Below are 21,313 nucleotides of genomic sequence, written 5' to 3'. Positions count from 1 at the left end.
TTCGATTTTCGATTTATTTGCTTGAATACCACACCAAACATAAAGTAAGCACGCACAAGCAACACATAACGCACACACACACGTATAATAATACCAAAATTCGCATGATTCGAGTCTCGAGTTTGATTGATTGTTAGATCGGTTTGATTACTGATTAGGTTAACTTTATCGCATTGTTACTTCCTATCATTCACAGTCGTAGATCGGTTCGCATTTAAAACTCGTTCGATTACTTCGATTCTTGCTGAATACAACACTTACTCCACATAATACAACTAAAACACAAAATCGACTATCTACAGTCAAAGAAAGTCAAAGTTGACTTGGACTTTGACTTTGACTTTGACTTTAACATTCTGAAAACACGGGGTGTTACATTTAGATACACCAAAATTTTAACGGGAATGCTCTAGTATTGAGAATCCCGCGTATACGATACCCCGTTGGGTGTTGTTAGTAGTCGTTTTTGGAGCACGAGTAGGAGCACGAGTAGGGAAACTCTACATCAACGTGCCGTAGATAGTCTTGAGGTATACTCTCGTTTAAGTTTATGTTTAGTTATTTATTATTTATTTTTAGTAGTTAATATTAGTTTTATTATTAGTAATAATATATTAGTGGTAGTAGTGTTAGTATTATTTTTAGGTACTAGGGTTATTGTCAGGGGCGGGTATTGGGTAGCCTAGCCTTAGTTAGGCATGGACTGATCAACCATGCTTAAACAAGGTAGGGTTAACCAATATCCAACCATGATAATGACTAGTTAGGTGTACCATTACCTAACTTAGGATTATGTAAATTGTGTCAGGACCTTGAGATAGTACCTGATCATACTAGCAATTGTATCAACGGTTAGCTACTAGCAAGAGGTGAGTTTTATGAATGCTTTTCAAATGTGAACATGCTTGTCCTAAACTGTAATAATATGGCATGACTGTTGTACGCATGTATATAACCTGAGCATGACATACACATGATATTTGTGGTCCCTTATACGTGCCGCTACGGCGGGATTTGTCGGTACTACACCTGTGGTGTAGTGGGCATTAACTGTATGGTTATGTAAGTTACGTGGTAACGTTGGGTTATGATAACATGGGCGGGTACAAGTCATGATTAAATAATGTGAATTGTAAATTGTGTATATTCATAAACTCACCAGTGTAATATCTGACGTCTTTTAAGCATGTGTCACAGGAAATGATGGTTAGTCTTGGGCGGGTTGTTTATCTCGGATAGGCGTGACTAGTGAAATAAAGTATCTCAAACTTTCTTATCTGGTGGAAATTTTGCGTGATCAGCTAATAGTAGTTTGACCAAACTTTGTACCTTTAAGTTTCCAACTTTTGTACATTACCGTTTGTATCAATAACGTAAGTGTTTACTGGTAAGTTGGTATCAATTGTGTATGGTGCATCCTTATCTGGGTGTGGTGTCACAGTTGGTATCAGAGACAAATGTTTTAGCGAATTAGGTATTTGGTATGGATACCTAGGCTTCAACCTAAGAGAACACGCCAGCTTATGTAATTTTTAGGATGCTCTGGCTGACTTTGAAATACGAATAATAGATAAATCCGGGTATGAACTGTAACACCCCGAAAACGGGTTTGGTAATCAAACCACGTTTATATTAAAAGACGGGTAATTTACCTTTAGTGGTAAAAGTAACCCGGTGAATATTGGGATTATTAAATAAACAAGAATTTACTAACTAGGAATTTTAACCTAGTTAGCTAATAGTCTAGAGATAACTTATAATAGGGCTAGAAACAACCAAACTTTAAGTTATTCAAGGGTGGAGGGGCTTATCTTGTAAAATCTGAAACTTCATTAGATAAAAAAAAATAATAATTAAGGACCAAACACACAAAAGTGTGTCTGGTCGTATATGGGACGCAGGGGGCGACCAGGAGACCTCACCAAGCCCTAGTTCATCACTTAATTCACAAAATTGAAGGTCCAAATCTGATCAAAATCGAAAATCAAGAATAGATTATTGATCCCCATTGAAAGGGGAGTCATAAGGTATGTAAATTTTATGAAAAATCTCTAGTTGGATTTCTAGGTAAACTTAGAAATCTGAAATTTGATGGTTGCATGTTTGTTATATGATGAATTATGAATGATTTGATGTCTAGGAGTAAACCCTAGTCATTTACTTGTTGAATTGATGTTCATAATTGTGAATTCATGATCACCCGATTATGTGCTAAATGAGTTTTGTAGAAACATGATGAACCCTAGAATCATAATGGTTAAATTGTGTTAGTAGAACTCCCTGAAGTTGGATTTGAAGTTTGATGTTAGTACTTGTTACTTATGCTAGAATTTAAGGGTTTAGAACACTTAAATGGGCTGGAGAAATTTGATGTTTCGTGTTGCACACAAGGTGCTTGATGAAATGCTTGAACAAGAAAATATAACAAAACTGATCGGGATTAAAAATTATTGGGCTGCAGTTTTAAAAAAATCATATAAAATCATTGGAACGACCTGTGAGGTTGAGCCTTATATGCTCAGAAAGCTATTGAAACATACTACGTTTTATATTTGAACATGTTTGTTAAATTCTGATGTTAAACGGGTCAAAACAGTGTCCGAAGTCGGCTGAACTGTTTTGACAGCAAGCTGACTGGAAGCATTTTTTTTACTTCAGAGCTGATTTTGTAAAAATCATATAAAATCATAGGAACATCGTTAGAAGACGTACCATATATGCCTAGAAAGCTATTTCAGAGTTCTACGATCCATTTTTGAACATGTTGATCTAATTCAGCTTTTAAATGGGTCAAAATGGTCAATTACAGCAGCTGAATACAAAATCGCTGCACTTTAGTAATGTTCTTATTAACCAAGAAAAAGACATATGATTGCGTATACTTGTTTAGTCATGAAGTATTTATTGTTAGGAACAAGTAACACTTTATATGACATGCTTAAAGTGTTCAAAATCACTTACTAACTAGTTTGTATAAATAACTTGACTAACGGGTCAAACGGTTAGTGAATGGAAAGAATTATGACAAAAAAATAAATAAGTAAATAATATAGTTGTTGAATAAATAGCATACTTTGGTGAATAAGTGTGTTAATCCATAAGGTGTGATGGTCATGTTAATGGTTGACTAATCTAATCATCTTGTGGATATGATATGGTAGTTTGACTCTAACAAGCTAGGTAGGAGCTTGGAAATGAACGGGTCAAATGGATACAAGTTCAAGTATGAAGCTCGCAAGGATGCAAGGTAAGTATAACTTACACTAGTCATATATTTTAAAATGTTCTTTTGTCATATTGACTACGAATAAGACAAATGGTAATTTAGTCACACGTTGACAATAATCGTTAGTTTTAAAAGACGCTTTCCCGCGAAAGACATAAAGAGCCGAAAGTGGTAATAAACGGGTTATAAATAAAATGAGCATACGGTGTTAAAAGGAGCGAGTCATGTAGATGAGATAATAATAAATATTATCTCGCAAAGATAAACGGTCAATTCGGCCAAACGGGTCAAAAGGTGTAGACATCACCTTTTGACAATATCGACTAATGATTCTGGTGTCGAGTTATATGTTTACAGGAGTAGATATCCAATGGATACTCGCATCGCTCTTAATTAGCAATTATAAAGCAAGGTATTAAACCGGGTTAGTAAGTTGATCCGAGCCAGGTATGTATAATAGATTAACTCATCATGTAGAACTTGAAGTTCTATGAAAGTTAGGCAAAATAAAAAAAAAGAGCATTCGGTTACCTTAATAGGTAAACCGAAGGATTTAAATTATTTAGACAGAATGTTTTGAAAACAATATTTGGTTAAAAATGAGAAATTAAAATCAAACAACAGGTTTGTTTGATAAAATCACGAACGGGTCAAATTGGGTAAAAAGGGTTAATAAGCCGAAGACTTAAAAGTCTTAAAATTTTGTTAATCCATGTAACACCTCGAATTTTTGTGTCCAATAATGTGCTAACACGTGTCATTTGTTTACACGTGGCATTGATATTAAATAAAGGACAAATTTTGACAAACCTTGAAAGTATATAAATTCGAGGGTTTTAAATGTCAACAAGGGTAAATATACTGTATAGTAACCCTAAATAAATGCTTGAACCTTCAAACGAATGTATCACAGATCATACGAAAGCGAAACACGAAAGAAAGTGAGAGATTACAAGCTACAGGGGTTAACTGTGTCAACATGTTTAATTATACCTCTGAGTGACCCTTTAACGTTCCCAAGGCTTAGTAACGGTATTATACACTCACTAAAATATAATATATAAATTTCGCGAAGTTTCGTTATGAAACGAGAAAGTTACGATCGAATTCGTAGAGAAGGGGTTAAAAGCGTCAACAGTGAAAGTTAAGGCTTTCCAAATAATTAATAAACTAGCTGGGGACTTTATAATGCGGATAAATAACACGAGGCCCCTATCGGTAAATAACCGAGGGCCAAACCGCAAAGTTACCCCTTCAAACCCGAAAGGTCAGGTAAATCATTACGAAAGATTTCGTTATTAATTACCAGGATTTCGTAATCATGACAAAAGATTTTAAAAATCTGAAAAACAAACCTCTCGCGACCCGCGTGAAGTTTAAGCTTAAGTTGAGGCGGGCCGCGAGCCACCTCAATTACGCGTCTGATTTCTTAAACCCAGGCGACCCGCGTAAAAGTGCATGGGAACTCCCATGCGGGTCGCGTGAGACGCCCAGATGCAGAAAGTTGGTGTTTTCTTGACTTTTGAGCATTATGAACGATCAATCTCCAATAAATGAGGCATGGGCGCCCCCTACTCGACCCATAGCCCTCTGGGACACCTACCCATCATCTCTGGACTGTTGTAGGTGTTTGTAATGATCATGGATGCTTGGCATTGGCTATAAATAGCCACATTATGCACATAACATTCACAACACCAAAAACACACATCTCTGGTCATTGCAAGAGCCCTCAAGTCCTCTTCTCTGCTCTATAATCAGCTCTCAACTTCTGTAAGTTGCCTAGATCATTTATAATTCAGTTTATGCTTAGTAAATAGCTAGAAAACAAACCGTCGTAAATACGGTTTGACTTTAAATTAAATCCATGATGGTTCTGTCTTATGACGAATCAAAGGTGGTTATAAGTTGGTATCAATGAGGGTAATAAACCTCTAAAAGGGTTCCCCCTGATCACCACTCTAACTATGTCAAATATCGAGTCAAACGTGCGGTTAAAAAGTCAACAGAAAGCTATTTTAGCGATTTATGCATAATCTGTAATGTACATACTAAGAAACCTGTTTTGACACTCATAAAATATGATATTAAGTATATAAACTTGTTTGCGCTCGTTTGAATCGACCATTTGCTATATTGAACCGGTTCGGAGCCGAATGTCGCAAAAGTTTGACTTTTGCATTGACTTCAGTTCTGACCCGTTTTAATGAGGTATAGATATACCTTAGGACTCTCTTAGGACCAGGTTACATGATGGTATAAGCCTCTGTGATCGGTTCATGAGTTATCCGAGTCTTTTACGCGTTTCCGTTAATCGCCTAAAAGTTGACCGTAACGGCCTTTTGAAAATAAAACGAGTATTTCGGACACGTGAACGGACCATGACCTTGCTTATTAAATTATAAGCATGTCCTTAAAGTTTCACGTCAATCCGGGGTCTAGAATGAGAGTTATGCTAAATGGCGCATTTAAAGTAAACTTTAGTAACTAACGGCGCAATTAGCATAACGCCCATCTAACCCAAGATTTCGTCACAAAAAACTTTTACCCACTGTATTAAAATAATATTTTGGGAATTTTAAAGATTTTTAATAATTTTTACCTTGCTCATAACCTGCGGTTATGGCTACGGTTCGGTAAATACCGAATATGCCCTTTTCGGCCAAAACATGAGTTCTACAAGGTCTTTTGACCCGATTCCAGTTGCTACTGATTTTAAATAATAAATAAAGTATTTTAAGCTTTATAAGATGTTCGGGAAACTCAGATTTCCAGTAGAACTCGAAAAGCTCTTTAAAAGTCTTTAAAATGACCGAAAAGCCCCTACGGGGCATAATATTAACTTAAACTCGTTACGGGCATCACGGAAGGTATCCTACTGATACCACAACCTCTTTAAGGCATATTGACTTAGGAAATAAGCGTACGACTCTCATGGTTAACCGTTTCGCCTATTACGCGCACGGTTCGGCTTATGAAACTAGTTTTCATAAATTAGCCGATACGGGTCAAATTATATCATTTGAACCCCAAAATCCAGAGTGTGAACCATTAACCCATATAAAACAAGTCTCTGAACTTGTTGGGTCAGAATCACACTCCATTCTCGGTTTTCGCCTTTTCGCGCGATTAAACCATATCTATATATATCGGAACCAACCGGTCTAGGCTACGGCCATTATAACGACTCGTTAGGATTCTAAGAGGTTAATTAAAACCTTCGTTCCAGATTAGGAGCCCCAGTAAAAGCTATCGGTGATTTAATCCAATTAAGGAAATATACTTGCAAAGGTAAATACTTTAACTTATTTCCCCTATATGGGCTTGGGTTACGGTATGTTAATACCGCTTGATTGAGCATTATATTCTTCCATCGCTTAGGTGGTTAATTAAATAATATGATCGGCTCATTTAAACAGTTTTGTTTCTTAAAAGCCTTTGGGGGGTTTAATGACCGTTGTCCCGGATATCCTTGGCATCATTTTACGAAATGGCCACGACCATCGACATCCCGGTGTAGGCGTACACCCGGTATAAAGTGTCGACATTAAATTAAAAGACGTAGCCGTTGGTTTTTATACTACGGTTTTACGCAATGTGGTGTGTCTATAAATCTTTAACCCGGCACGACCCGGGCTACTGAACGCATAAAAGAACATGTAAAACGTTCACAAGATTTTAATAATTTTCCCAAGTTATAAAAGAGTTTGTGCCTTGTGCATTCAAATCAATTTTAATAAACATTTTCAAATGTGTCAGTTGAATGTATTTACCAGTGTAAACTGACGTATTTTCCCCAAAAAGATTAAGTGCAGGTACTATACGAAATGGGCTGGTATAGGCGTCCTAAGCATCGTACATAGTCTCGCAAACTCGATGCTGCATCTGAATGAACAATAATTTATTATTATTTTGATCCGCTGTGGATATATTCGACTTCTGTAATACATTTGATATTACAACCAGAGGTTGAAGTATATATTTATCTTAAGCTTCCGCTGTGCATTTATATAATTGTGTGGTTTGACTATATTGTTGCCAACATCGTCACGGTAATCCCCCACCGGGCCCACTGGTGAGACACGTGGAAATCGGGGTGTGACAGGTTGGTATCAGAGCCAACATCGAGCGAATTAAACAATATCCTATTGTGTTTAATCTCAATGACACAATTGCACATACTTGAGTCTAGACAAGAACTTAGGACAAATTCGGATTAATACTCCTTTTTGTCATTACTTTCATTTCGATTTTTTAATAAGTTTTGGAGCAGGAAAATGCCACCTGTTATATTCCGAGGAAGAGGAAGGGGAAGAAGAGACAGAGGAGAAGTCGTGACACATCACGATAACGAAGCTGGACCATCTGGTACAAGACATCCTTCGATGACACGGAGCGAAGAGCCACAAAGACGAAGAGATCTTTACGAACCCGCGAGGCATTCCACTTCGCACAGCTCGACGCCATCCTACCGGCACTCCTTTGGACCGAATTCAGAGAATGATCCCAACAACCCACAACCTTCCTTCATACCTCTACAACGTTTGGTATCGACCCGGAATTATGACGACCCTACTCCATACTACATAGGTCAGTTTAATCCGGCTGACTACATACAGGAACCTTCAGGTTTTGTTCCACTAGGGCCACAAGACCACTTTTCTGAAGATCCCATGGAGGAAGATGAGGATCCTACTGAACCAGCTCGTGGTACGCCCACGCATCCGATAGAAGTCTCTGATGGGTCATCCTTCCATGGCACACCCTATCAGGGGCCATACAGTTTCCAAGCGATGTTTGACCGACATGAGTGGTACTACACACCACCTCAACAGACATCTCAACAACCGCGACATCCACAGGATCCTTCTGAGGATTCACGCTTTGAGGCAGTTACGCCACCACCTCCGCCACCGGCACAACCAGTAATACCTGATCCGCCAAGGCGTAGGAGGACAAATGCTCGTATGTCTACACGAGGAGGAGGGGGTATCCACTTCAGCACTCCTCGACATTCTAGTAGTAGCCACTATCCGCCACTACAAGAAGAAGGACCTTCAAGTCCTATACAGGAGGCGAACTCCGCACCAGCTGCACAAAATTCGCCACCATTTGGGTATGACCAACCCATACCTGCTTACACGGGTCCGACGACTTACAACCCGTTCGAACCGTCACAAGCACAATACAACTACGGCTATGAGCGCGACCCATATGTGGTGTCGGCAAGATATAATGCGCGCTACCCTGACGGAGCACATGGAAACATGGGACCACCGGACTACTCAGCTCATGGGTATCCAATACCTCCCAGACCTCCAGTTCCGCAACAAGCACCACAACCACGTTTCTCTCCTCCTGAACAGGAAGAGATACTCCATCGACTAGATCGTGTGGAGAGAGAGTTCGAGGAAGAAAAGAAAAGCCACCGAGGATTTCTCAAAGGCTTGGCGAACCTACTAAAGGGCAAAAAGAAGAAACGTGACCACTAGCCCTTAATAATTGTACTAATGTAATTTCTACTTTGAAATAAGTCCCTGCGTGGACACTTATCGTATTTCAGTCCCTACGCGGACTTATCTTTTAGTCCTTACACGGACACCTATCTTGTAGTAGTCCCTGCGTGGACTTGTCACTTATTTTATACCTCTAAGGAGGTATGTACTATTTGAAAGACCCGTTTAGGGCAATATGTAATTGTATTTGCGATTTTGGAATGTATGTTATGAGTTTTGTTTTAATATATATAAAATAAATCAAAACCATTCCTTTTAATTGATCTGCCTAAATAAAGAATCTTAAAAGGTAAAACCTAGCTTGGTGTCTTTTAAGATCCAGTCAAGATGGTACGACCTAATTGAAAAGATTCTGATTCCCCGTTAACCTCTGTACGCATGTTAACAATCATGGCAGATGTGATTCGTTAAAATCACGCACGTCATTCTTATACAATAATCCTTTAAGGATTTCAAAACCCAACTAAATGATTTATAAATCGTGGGTTAAATCACCAATAAAGGTGATCAATCTTATTAAAAACATCCATTAGTGATGTAGTGCCTACGGGCCAATATTATTAAAACATCCATTAGTGATGTAGTGCCTACGGGCCAGTATTATAAAAACATCCATTAGTGATGTAGTGCCTACGGGCCAGTATTATAAAAACATCCATTAGTGATGTAGTGCCTACGGGCCAACCTTATTAAAACATCCATTAGAGATGTAGTGCCTACGGGCCAACCATATTAAAACATCCATTAGAGGTGTAGTGCCTATGGGCCGTAATAATTGTCTTATAACGACAAAAGACAGTGGTGGTCTATGACTCCCTGCCGGAAAGGGGTAAGAGAACTACGGTTCAACCTCTATGCCTTTGATTCTCTGAAATCTCGGCTAAAATTATAAAACATCCTCGTGATTAGGCTTTATGCCGCCAATACTATTTATATAGCTGAAATAGGATATATTCAAATCCTAATATATAATGAAATAACAAGTTAACCAAATATGGTCTCTGTACCATGGTTGACAAATTGTCATAAAAGACAATTATATAATAAACTCTTGAATAAAATTTTGTTATCTTCTGTAACAGATTCAAGTTAAAATGGCGGATCCCAACGGAGAGAATAGCCATACTAATGATAATGACTACGACAATACGCCAGTGCATTTGACAGGCGCACAACTGAAGGCTCTGATTGACAATGCTGTTCAGGCAGCTCTTGATCGTCAATATACTGAGTCCCAAGGCAGAACCGTGTCAAAACCACCCTCTAAACCAAAGACACACTCCAAACCACCCTCTGAACCCAAGAAAGATGACGACAAACACTCGTCCACTGAGAACAGCGTTCATCGCGATAGAGAATATACTGATGCATCAAATGCTAAGGGTTGCACCTACAAATACTTTGTATCTTGTAAGCCCCGGGAATTTACAGGGGAGAAAGGTGCTGTTGATTGTATCACCTGGCTAGATGAGATGGACACTATTGTGGACATCAGCGGGTGTGCAGCGAGGGATGTGGTGAAGTATGTGTCCCAATCATTCAAGGGCGAGGCCCTGGCATGGTGGAGGGCGTTGGTGCAGGCATCTGGTAAGTCTGCTTTGTACAAAATGACATGGGAGGAACTTATTGCTCTCATTAAGGAAAACTACTGCCCTCAGCATGAGGTTGAGAAGATCGAGGCTGACTTTGTGTCACTGGTGATGACGAACCTGGACTGCCAGGCATATTTGACGAGTTTCAATACAATGTCTCGTCTAGTCCCGTACCTTGTGACCCCAGAACCTCGAAGAATCGCCCGTTTTATTGGGGGCTTGGAGCCCGCAATAAAGGCGAGTGTAAAGGCCTCTCGGCCGACGACCTTCAGGTCAGTTACTGACCTCTCCTTGTCTCTCACCTTAGACGCTGTCCGCCTGAGGACACTAAGGAACAAGGAGGCTGAGAAGAGAAAACGTGAGGATGATACCTCACGAAGATCAGGGAAGAAGCACCGTGGAAACGGTGAAGGCAAAAGAGGGTCGGAGGCAAAGAAGGATGGGCAAACTGGTGAAAGGCCCAACTGCAAGATCTGCAAGAAACCCCACTCTGGGAAATGCAGATTTGCATCGAACTCACAGTCGCAATCAAAGACTTCTTCCTGTGGACTATGCAAGTCCAAGGATCATAAGACTGTGGAGTGCAAGAAGATCAAGGATGCAACCTGCTATGGTTGTAATGAAAAGGGGCATATCAAGAGTAACTGCCCAAAGTATGCCAAGAAGGCGGAAGAGACAAAGAAGTCAAATGCGAGAGTTTTTCGCATGGATGCAAAGGAAGCGGTCCAGAACGACAATGTGCTTACAGGTACTTTTCTCGTAAATAATATATTTCCAAGAGTACTATTCGATTCTGGCGCCGATAAATCCTTTGTAGACCAGAAATTTTGCCAACTACTAAATATGCCTATCAAAACCCTTGACATGAAATACGAAGTAGAGTTAGCAGACGGCACGATAGAAACCGTCTCAACTGTTCTAGAAGGATGTGAAATGTCCATTAGGAACCATTCTTTTCCTTTATCCCTACTTCCCTTCAAATTAGCGGGTTTTGACATTGTGCTAGGCATGGACTGGTTATCCCATAATCAGGCCCAGATCATTTGCGGCAAAAGGCATATAGTATTAAAGACTCCGAGTGGTGAATCTCTTACCATTCGAGGAGATACGCAGTACGGATTGCCCGAAGACGTATCTATGCTGAAAGCTTCTAGGTGTTTGAACAGAGGCTGTGCAATTTACATGGCTCAGGTGATAATTGAAGAACCGAAGCCAAAGATAGAAGATCTTCCTGTCATTTCTGAATATCCTGAGGTTTTTCCTGAAGAACTACCTGGTTTGCCACCAGATAGACAAGTAGAGTTCAGAATAGACATCATTCCTGGAGCGGCTCCGATAGCAAGAGCACCCTACAGGCTAGCTCCAACGGAAATGAAAGAACTGAGGACCCAGTTAGATGAACTGCTGGCGAAAGGTTTTATCAGACCTAGTTCATCTCCCTGGGGAGCACCAGACCTATTTGTAAAGAAGAAGGACGGATCGATGCGGTTGTGCATCGACTACCGAGAGCTAAATAAAGTTACCATAAAGAACAGATATCCTTTGCCGAGGATCGATGATCTGTTCGATCAGCTGCAAGGAGCGAGCTACTTCTCAAAGATCGACTTAAGGTCGGGTTATCATCAACTAAGGGTCAGAGATGAGGATGTACATAAGACAGCATTTAGGACTCGCTATGGTCATTACGAGTTCCTAGTGATGCCTTTTGGGCTCACAAATGCACCGGCTGCGTTCATGGATCTCATGAATCGCGTCTGCAAGCCGTATTTGGACAAATTTGTCATAGTCTTCATCGACGATATCCTTATATATTCCAAGAACCAAGCAGACCACGAGAAGCACCTCCGTTGCATTCTCGAATTACTACAGCGTGAGAAACTCTACGCCAAATTCTCGAAGTGTGAATTCTGGCTACGAGAGGTTCAGTTTTTAGGACACGTTGTGAGTGAGCGTGGTATCCAAGTGGATCCCGCTAAGGTAGAGGCAGTCATGAACTGGCAAGAGCCAAAGACGCCTACCGAAATCCGTAGCTTCCTGGGGTTAGCAGGATACTACAGGAGGTTTATTGAAAATTTTTCAAGGATTGCTGCGCCCTTGACCTCCCTAACCAAGAAGAAAGAGAAGTTTGTTTGGGGCCCAAAGCAGCAAGAGTCCTTCGAAATACTGAAGCAAAAGCTAAGCAATGCACCTGTGCTGACATTACCAGAAGGTACGGATGAATTCGTGGTTTACTGCGATGCATCACACACGGGCATGGGGTGTGTTCTTATGCAGAAGGGCAAGGTGATTGCCTATGCTTCAAGGCAATTAAAGGTGCATGAAAAGAATTACACCACCCATGATTTGGAGTTGGGTGCCGTTGTATTTGCACTAAAATTGTGGAGGCATTATCTTTACGGTATTAAATTTGTGATTTATTCTGATCACAAAAGCCTCCAGCACATGTTCAACCAGAAAGAGTTGAACATGAGGCAGCGCCGTTGGATGGAAACCTTAAATGACTATGATTGTGAGATCAGGTACCATCCCGGCAAGGCGAATGTAGTCGCCGATGCCTTGAGCAGAAAAGAAAGGGTAAAACCTATTCGAATCAATGCCAAGGGCATTGAGGTCAAGAACAATTTAATTGAAAGGATTTTGGCTGCACAGCGAGAGGCTGTGTTGGAAGCTAATTATCCTAATGAAAAGTTAGGAGTAACTGAGGAGCAGTTGACTCTTAGCAAGGATGGAATCCTTAGATTGAACGGACGTATATGGGTTCCGATTTATGGAGGACTACGAGATGTTGTTCTCCAGGAAGCCCATAGTTCCAAATACTCCGTCCATCCTGGTGCTGACAAGATGTACCAAGACCTAAAGGCAAATTATTGGTGGATAGGCTTGAAAAAGTCTGTAGCCGCCCATGTAGCAAAGTGCTTGACTTGTGCTCAAGTCAAAGCCGAGCACCAAAAGCCGTCTGGCTTGCTACAACAGCCTGAGCTTCCCGAGTGGAAGTGGGAATGCGTAACTATGGACTTCATAACCAAGTTACCCAAAACCAGGAAAGGAAACGATACAATATGGGTCATAGTTGATAGGCTGACTAAATCAGCTCATTTTCTACCCATCAAGGAGACATATAGCTCCGATATGCTAGCCCAACTTTATGTTGATAAGGTTGTAGCCTTACACGGCATACCTGTGACTATTATCTCGGATAGGGATACCAGGTACACGTCTCACTTCTGGAAAAGTTTCCAGCAATCTTTGGGCACGCGTTTAAACTTTAGTACGGCTTACCATCCACAGACGGACGGTCAAAGTGAGCGTACTATCCAAACGCTAGAAGACATGCTTCGTGCATGTGCAATCGATTTAGGCGGTAACTGGGATAAGAATCTACCCCTGATCGAATTCTCCTACAATAATAGCTACCACACCAGCATAAAGGTTGCGCCGTTCGAGGCATTATACGGTAGGAAATGTAGATCGCCTGTTTGTTGGGCGGAAGTAGGAGAGGTCTAATTATCAGAACCAGAGATTGTTTTCCAGACAACGGACAAGATTGTTCAGATCCGGGAACGTCTCAAGGTTGCCCGCGATAGGCAGAAGAGCTACGCTGATCCAAAACGTAAGGATCTTCACTTTGAAGTAGGTGAAAAGGTGTTGCTTAAGGTATCACCCTGGAAGGGGGTGATGCGTTTCGGCAAGAAAGGTAAGCTGAGTCCGAGATACATAGGGCCTTTTGAGGTCATTGAACGAGTCGGATCAGTTGCCTATAAACTGAACTTGCCTGAAGAGCTCAATGGAATTCATAATGTATTCCACATCTGCAATCTCAAAAAGTGCTTCGCCGATGAATCATTGGTGATTCCACACACAGATGTGCATATAGATGAGAGCTTAAAGTTTATAGAAAAACCTTTGTCGATCGAAGATCGACAGGTAAAGAAGCTTCGCAGAAAACACGTACCGATCGTAAAAGTCAAATGGGATGCTCGTAGAGGTGCCGAATATACGTGGGAAGTCGAAGCTACAATGAAAGAAAAGTACCCCTATTTATTTGAGTAAATCTCGGGTCGAGATTTATTTTAAGGGGGTGAGGATGTAACACCTCGAATTTTTGTGTCCAATAATGTGCTAACACGTGTCATTTGTTTACACGTGGCATTGATATTAAATAAAGGACAAATTTTGACAAACCTTGAAAGTATATAAATTCGAGGGTTTTAAATGTCAACAAGGGTAAATATACTGTATAGTAACCCTAAATAAATGCTTGAACCTTCAAACGAATGTATCACAGATCATACGAAAGCGAAACACGAAAGAAAGTGAGAGATTACAAGTTATAGGGGTTAACTGTGTCAACATGTTTAATTATACCTCTGAGTGACCCTTTAACGTTCCCAAGGCTTAGTAACGGTATTATACACTCACTAAAATATAATATATAAATTTCGCGAAGTTTCGTTATGAAACGAGAAAGTTACGATCGAATTCGTAGAGAAGGGGTTAAAAGCGTCAACAGTGAAAGTTAAGGCTTTCCAAATAATTAATAAACTAGCTGGGGACTTTATAATGCGGATAAATAACACGAGGCCCCTATCGGTAAATAACCGAGGGCCAAACCGCAAAGTTACCCCTTCAAACCCGAAAGGTCAGGTAAATCATTACGAAAGATTTCGTTATTAATTACCAGGATTTCGTAATCATGACAAAAGATTTTAAAAATCTGAAAAACAAACCTCTCGCGACCCGCGTGAAGTTTAAGCTTAAGTTGAGGCGGGCCGCGAGCCACCTCAATTACGCGTCTGATTTCTTAAACCCAGGCGACCCGCGTAAAAGTGCATGGGAACTCCCATGCGGGTCGCGTGAGACGCCCAGATGCAGAAAGTTGGTGTTTTCTTGACTTTTGAGCATTATGAACGATCAATCTCCAATAAATGAGGCATGGGCGCCCCCTACTCGACCCATAGCCCTCTGGGACACCTACCCATCATCTCTGGACTGTTGTAGGTGTTTGTAATGATCATGGATGCTTGGCATTGGCTATAAATAGCCACATTATGCACATAACATTCACAACACCAAAAACACACATCTCTGGTCATTGCAAGAGCCCTCAAGTCCTCTTCTCTGCTCTATAATCAGCTCTCAACTTCTGTAAGTTGCCTAGATCATTTATAATTCAGTTTATGCTTAGTAAATAGCTAGAAAACAAACCGTCGTAAATACGGTTTGACTTTAAATTAAATCCATGATGGTTCTGTCTTATGACGAATCAAAGGTGGTTATAAGTTGGTATCAATGAGGGTAATAAACCTCTAAAAGGGTTCCCCCTGATCACCACTCTAACTATGTCAAATATCGAGTCAAACGTGCGGTTAAAAAGTCAACAGAAAGCTATTTTAGCGATTTATGCATAATCTGTAATGTACATACTAAGAAACCTGTTTTGACACTCATAAAATATGATATTAAGTATATAAACTTGTTTGCGCTCGTTTGAATCGACCATTTGCTATATTGAACCGGTTCGGAGCCGAATGTCGCAAAAGTTTGACTTTTGCATTGACTTCAGTTCTGACCCGTTTTAATGAGGTATAGATATACCTTAGGACTCTCTTAGGACCAGGTTACATGATGGTATAAGCCTCTGTGATCGGTTCATGAGTTATCCGAGTCTTTTACGCGTTTCCGTTAATCGCCTAAAAGTTGACCGTAACGGCCTTTTGAAAATAAAACGAGTATTTCGGACACGTGAACGGACCATGACCTTGCTTATTAAATTATAAGCATGTCCTTAAAGTTTCACGTCAATCCGGGGTCTAGAATGAGAGTTATGCTAAATGGCGCATTTAAAGTAAACTTTAGTAACTAACGGCGCAATTAGCATAACGCCCATCTAACCCAAGATTTCGTCACAAAAAACTTTTACCCACTGTATTAAAATAATATTTTGGGAATTTTAAAGATTTTTAATAATTTTTACCTTGCTCATAACCTGCGGTTATGGCTACGGTTCGGTAAATACCGAATATGCCCTTTTCGGCCAAAACATGAGTTCTACAAGGTCTTTTGACCCGATTCCAGTTGCTACTGATTTTAAATAATAAATAAAGTATTTTAAGCTTTATAAGATGTTCGGGAAACTCAGATTTCCAGTAGAACTCGAAAAGCTCTTTAAAAGTCTTTAAAATGACCGAAAAGCCCCTACGGGGCATAATATTAACTTAAACTCGTTACGGGCATCACGGAAGGTATCCTACTGATACCACAACCTCTTTAAGGCATATTGACTTAGGAAATAAGCGTACGACTCTCATGGTTAACCGTTTCGCCTATTACGCGCACGGTTCGGCTTATGAAACTAGTTTTCATAAATTAGCCGATACGGGTCAAATTATATCATTTGAACCCCAAAATCCAGAGTGTGAACCATTAACCCATATAAAACAAGTCTCTGAACTTGTTGGGTCAGAATCACACTCCATTCTCGGTTTTCGCCTTTTCGCGCGATTAAACCATATCTATATATATCGGAACCAACCGGTCTAGGCTACGGCCATTATAACGACTCGTTAGGATTCTAAGAGGTTAATTAAAACCTTCATTCCAGATTAGGAGCCCCAGTAAAAGCTATCGGTGATTTAATCCAATTAAGGAAATATACTTGCAAAGGTAAATACTTTAACTTATTTCCCCTATATGGGCTTGGGTTACGGTATGTTAATACCGCTTGATTGAGCATTATATTCTTCCATCGCTTAGGTGGTTAATTAAATAATATGATCGGCTCATTTAAACAGTTTTGTTTCTTAAAAGCCTTTGGGGGGTTTAATGACCGTTGTCCCGGATATCCTTGGCATCATTTTACGAAATGGCCACGACCATCGACATCCCGGTGTAGGCGTACACCCGGTATAAAGTGTCGACATTAAATTAAAAGACGTAGCCGTTGGTTTTTATACTACGGTTTTACGCAATGTGGTGTGTCTATAAATCTTTAACCCGGCACGACCCGGGCTACTGAACGCATAAAAGAACATGTAAAACGTTCACAAGATTTTAATAATTTTCCCAAGTTATAAAAGAGTTTGTGCCTTGTGCATTCAAATCAATTTTAATAAACATTTTCAAATGTGTCAGTTGAATGTATTTACCAGTGTAAACTGACGTATTTTCCCCAAAAAGATTAAGTGCAGGTACTATACGAAATGGGCTGGTATAGGCGTCCTAAGCATCGTACATAGTCTCGCAAACTCGATGCTGCATCTGAATGAACAATAATTTATTATTATTTTGATCCGCTGTGGATATATTCGACTTCTGTAATACATTTGATATTACAACCAGAGGTTGAAGTATATATTTATCTTAAGCTTCCGCTGTGCATTTATATAATTGTGTGGTTTGACTATATTGTTGCCAACATCGTCACGGTAATCCCCCACCGGGCCCACTGGTGAGACACGTGGAAATCGGGGTGTGACAATCCAGATGTTGGGTCTTGACTCCATTTGATGGAGGTTCAATTTACAATCACGTAGGAAGAAACGGTAGGTCAAACAGACGAGCGGTTTGAAAGATACGAAAGTTTTCGTGTCAAAAACGGCAAAAAGGAAAGGAATGATGCAGGGGCCACCGTAACTTACGGTGCCACCGTAAGTTACGGTGGACATGATTTGGTTACGGTAAATGCCTACTGTTGTACGGTTGAATAATTGAAACACAGAGACCACCGTAACTTACGGTGCCACCGTAAGTTACGGTGGAGGTCAGAAATGAGTTTTTATTTGGGTTTAAGATATCCATGTGGGATTTTCCTAATTTCCCCATTGTATTAGTTTAATTAATTATCAAAACTGACCTTTAAGTTGGTTTTGATCACAGGTGAATGTCGAGGGCCCCGGATGAAGATCGAGTATCGAGCAAGAACCGAACACACATTAAATAAAGCTTCCGCAACGTTGTTTTGTCGTTATTCTAAACGGTGATTTAAATCACATTATGTATATCACTTAAATTGTAAAAGTTTTTAATAAACCCGCATTTTGTACAGTATGTGTGGTCTTAACTACACATCTAATTGTGGTATTTTCATGTAAAATTGCAATTTAGTAACTAGGGTGTTACATGAACTTACTAAGGATATAGAGTCATTAGAAAATACCCATAGTAATAATTACAACCTATAAATCCTCATTTCGTTACCACTTTGTACACACTGCCCTTAAATATAATTACTCGTAAATCTTGTCTTCTTTACTCGTTAGGAGAAAATAATAGTAATAATAATAATAATAATAATAATAATAATAATAATAATAATAATAATAATAAAATCTAAAAGATAAAATGTAATACGTATATGTTGTATACATGAAGTGCATATATATAATGATACTTGTGTATTATTTGAGTAAGTGATATTTCTTCTCAATCAAGTATCATAGAGTAAAAAAAAAATGAAGGCGGCCAATAGCGTAGTTCATTGTTAATATAAATAGATGCCAACCTCCTTCATACAAATCATACACAACCTTCTCTCGCACATAAAGCACATGAGCAGGTTAGTAGTATGTTTAGTTAAACATTAATTCTTTTAAGTTTCAATATTAAAAATCTTTAATATGATTAATTAATTTATAAATTTAATTATAGTAAAATGTTCATAGTAGAGTTATATTTTCAACATGTTACATTTGAATAATATTGTATTATGTGAATTAATTATTCTAAGTGCTCATTAATAAATAGAATATTGAAGTAGTATTTTTCATGAAAAATATAGAAAATGTCGGCAGAACCTTCGGTTAACAACAATCGTCAACCTAACCCATCAGTTAATCCTGCTCGTCATAGCGAACCTGTAAACTTAGGAGATGACATGATCGATCGGATTGTCGTCCGAGTTGCGCAAATCCTTGCCAACGCACAAGGACGTGAACGTCAGAATACAGAACGATCTGGGCAATCTGAGGGAAGCACTGCACCTACACCTACACCAACTCCACGAGAAGAACCTCGCCCGGAAAAGAAGGTAGATGATACGAAAGTATCTAAAGCTATAGAAACAGAAATCTCTAAAGAATGTAATTACAAGATTTTCATTTCATGTAATCCTCCTTCATTCGACGGGAAGAAAGGTGCTATTGAGGCGCATGAATGGCTAAGTGAGGTAGATGCCATTCTAGACGTCAGTGATTGCCATGAAAGAAATAAAGTTAGGTTTGGTGTTCATTTGTTTAAATCCGAAGCCTTATTTTGGTGGAGGATACAAAAGCAAACTAGAGGTGATGATCTGGCACATCGCCTGAGTTGGAAGGAGTTTTCAGAACTGTTTACAAATTACTTCTGTCCACCAAGCGAAACTGACAGAATAGAAAAGGAATTTTTGCATCTTGAACTCGGGAATAAGACATACCGGGAATATGTCACCAAATTCAATGAAATGTCTCGAATAGTGTCTTACTTGGTGAACCCTGAAGAAAATCGTATTCGAAGATTCCTGTGGGGACTCCCCACAGAATATCGCACGTTTATCAAGTCTACCAAACCAACTACCTATCATGATGCGGTAGAGGCTGGGGCAACTATCGCCACTGAGATCCAACAAAAGAAAACCCCAGAAACTATCCCGAAAAGGAAATGGGAAAACTACCAAGAACAAAAGAAACCCAATTACAGAGATTTCAAGAGGCAACGAGGACCCCCACCTAGGTGCCCAACTTGTGGAAAAGGACATTCCGGTCCATGTAACCAGTTAGTCTGTAGAATCTGTAAGAAACCTGGACACAACTATCGTGATTGTAGAGAGCCAAGTAAGTGTTTTAAATGTGGAGAGACGGGCCAGTATAGTGATAGCTGTCCTAAGAGAAAAGAGGAACCTAATAAAGCAAGAGGGAGAGCTTTTGTTCTGAATACTGAAGAGGCTCGTAGGAACCCTGATGTCATAACAGGTACATTTCTCCTTAACAACTTTTATGCTAAAATACTATTTGATACTGGTGCTGATAGAAGTTTTATATCTGAGCACTTTAGAGTTTTGATTAATCAGACTCCTTGTAAGCTAGATAAGCCATTTATAGTAAAACTAGCAGATGGGAGGGAAGAAGAAATTGTGAGTGTGGTAAAGGATTGTACCATCCAGATTAGTAAGACCCCAATATCCATAGACTTACTACCACTGAAAGTTGGAGAGTTCGACGTAGTAATAGGAATGGATTGGTTATCTAGTCACCAAGCTCAAATATTGTGTGATAAGAAGCAAATTCAAATTAAGGACCCAAAAGGGGGAACTGTAACAATTGATGGGGAAAGACCTAGTAAACCCATAAGTTTTATTTCCATATTAAAAGTATCCAAGTGTATTCAAAAGGGTCATTTAGCTTACCTAGTATATGCACTAGAGGCAAAGGAAGAGAAGAAACTAGAAGAGGTAGCAGTAGTGGCTGAATTCGCTGAAGTATTCCCTGAAGATCTTCCCGGATTACCACCTGACAGACAAATTGAGTTTAGAATCGACTTGATCCCAGGAGCAACCCCTATTGTCAAAGCCTCGTACCGCCTTGCCCCGACTGAAATGAAAGAGTTGAGAAACCAACTCCAGGAGTTACTGGACAAAGGATTCATACGTCCTAGCACGTCACCATGGGGAGCGCCGATTCTCTTTGTCAAGAAGAAAGATGGCTCAATGAGGATGTGTATTGATTATAGAGACCTGAATAAGATCACTATAAAGAATCGATACCCACTCCCAAGAATCGATGATCTTTTTGATCAATTACAAGGCGCAAGCTACTTCTCGAAGATAGACCTAAGATCTGGGTATCATCAATTAAAGGTTAGAGAAGAAGATATACCCAAGACTGCCTTTAGGACAATGAAGAAACACTAGATAAATGGTCAAAACCGAAATATCTAGGGGGTTTGAATCCGCATAAAAGGGTTAGCTCTTTCTCGGTCGATTCAGTTGCTACCGAACTTCTTCTCCG

At 39.8% G+C, this 21,313-nt stretch overlaps 2 long non-coding RNA genes across 2 annotated transcripts; both read left to right on the top strand.

Moving 5' to 3' along the window:
- The first annotated feature begins 490 nt into the window (after positions 1-490).
- LOC110906228 lies at positions 491-1,422 on the top strand. The gene is made up of 3 exons (XR_002573762.2): positions 491-530; positions 809-869; positions 1,198-1,422. It is a non-coding gene; the product is annotated as an uncharacterized LOC110906228 (long non-coding RNA).
- A 411-nt stretch (positions 1,423-1,833) lies between these two features.
- LOC110904768 lies at positions 1,834-3,743 on the top strand. The gene is made up of 2 exons (XR_004879775.1): positions 1,834-2,027; positions 3,162-3,743. It is a non-coding gene; the product is annotated as an uncharacterized LOC110904768 (long non-coding RNA).
- Positions 3,744-21,313: the final 17,570 nt, after the last annotated feature.

The sequence above is a fragment of the Helianthus annuus genome, chromosome 14 (assembly GCF_002127325.2).
Source record: "Helianthus annuus cultivar XRQ/B chromosome 14, HanXRQr2.0-SUNRISE, whole genome shotgun sequence".
In the NCBI taxonomy this organism is placed as follows: Eukaryota; Viridiplantae; Streptophyta; class Magnoliopsida; order Asterales; family Asteraceae; genus Helianthus; species Helianthus annuus.
The sequence above is the reverse complement of the archived record's forward strand: the minus strand, read 5'-3'. Positions and strand labels throughout refer to the sequence as shown.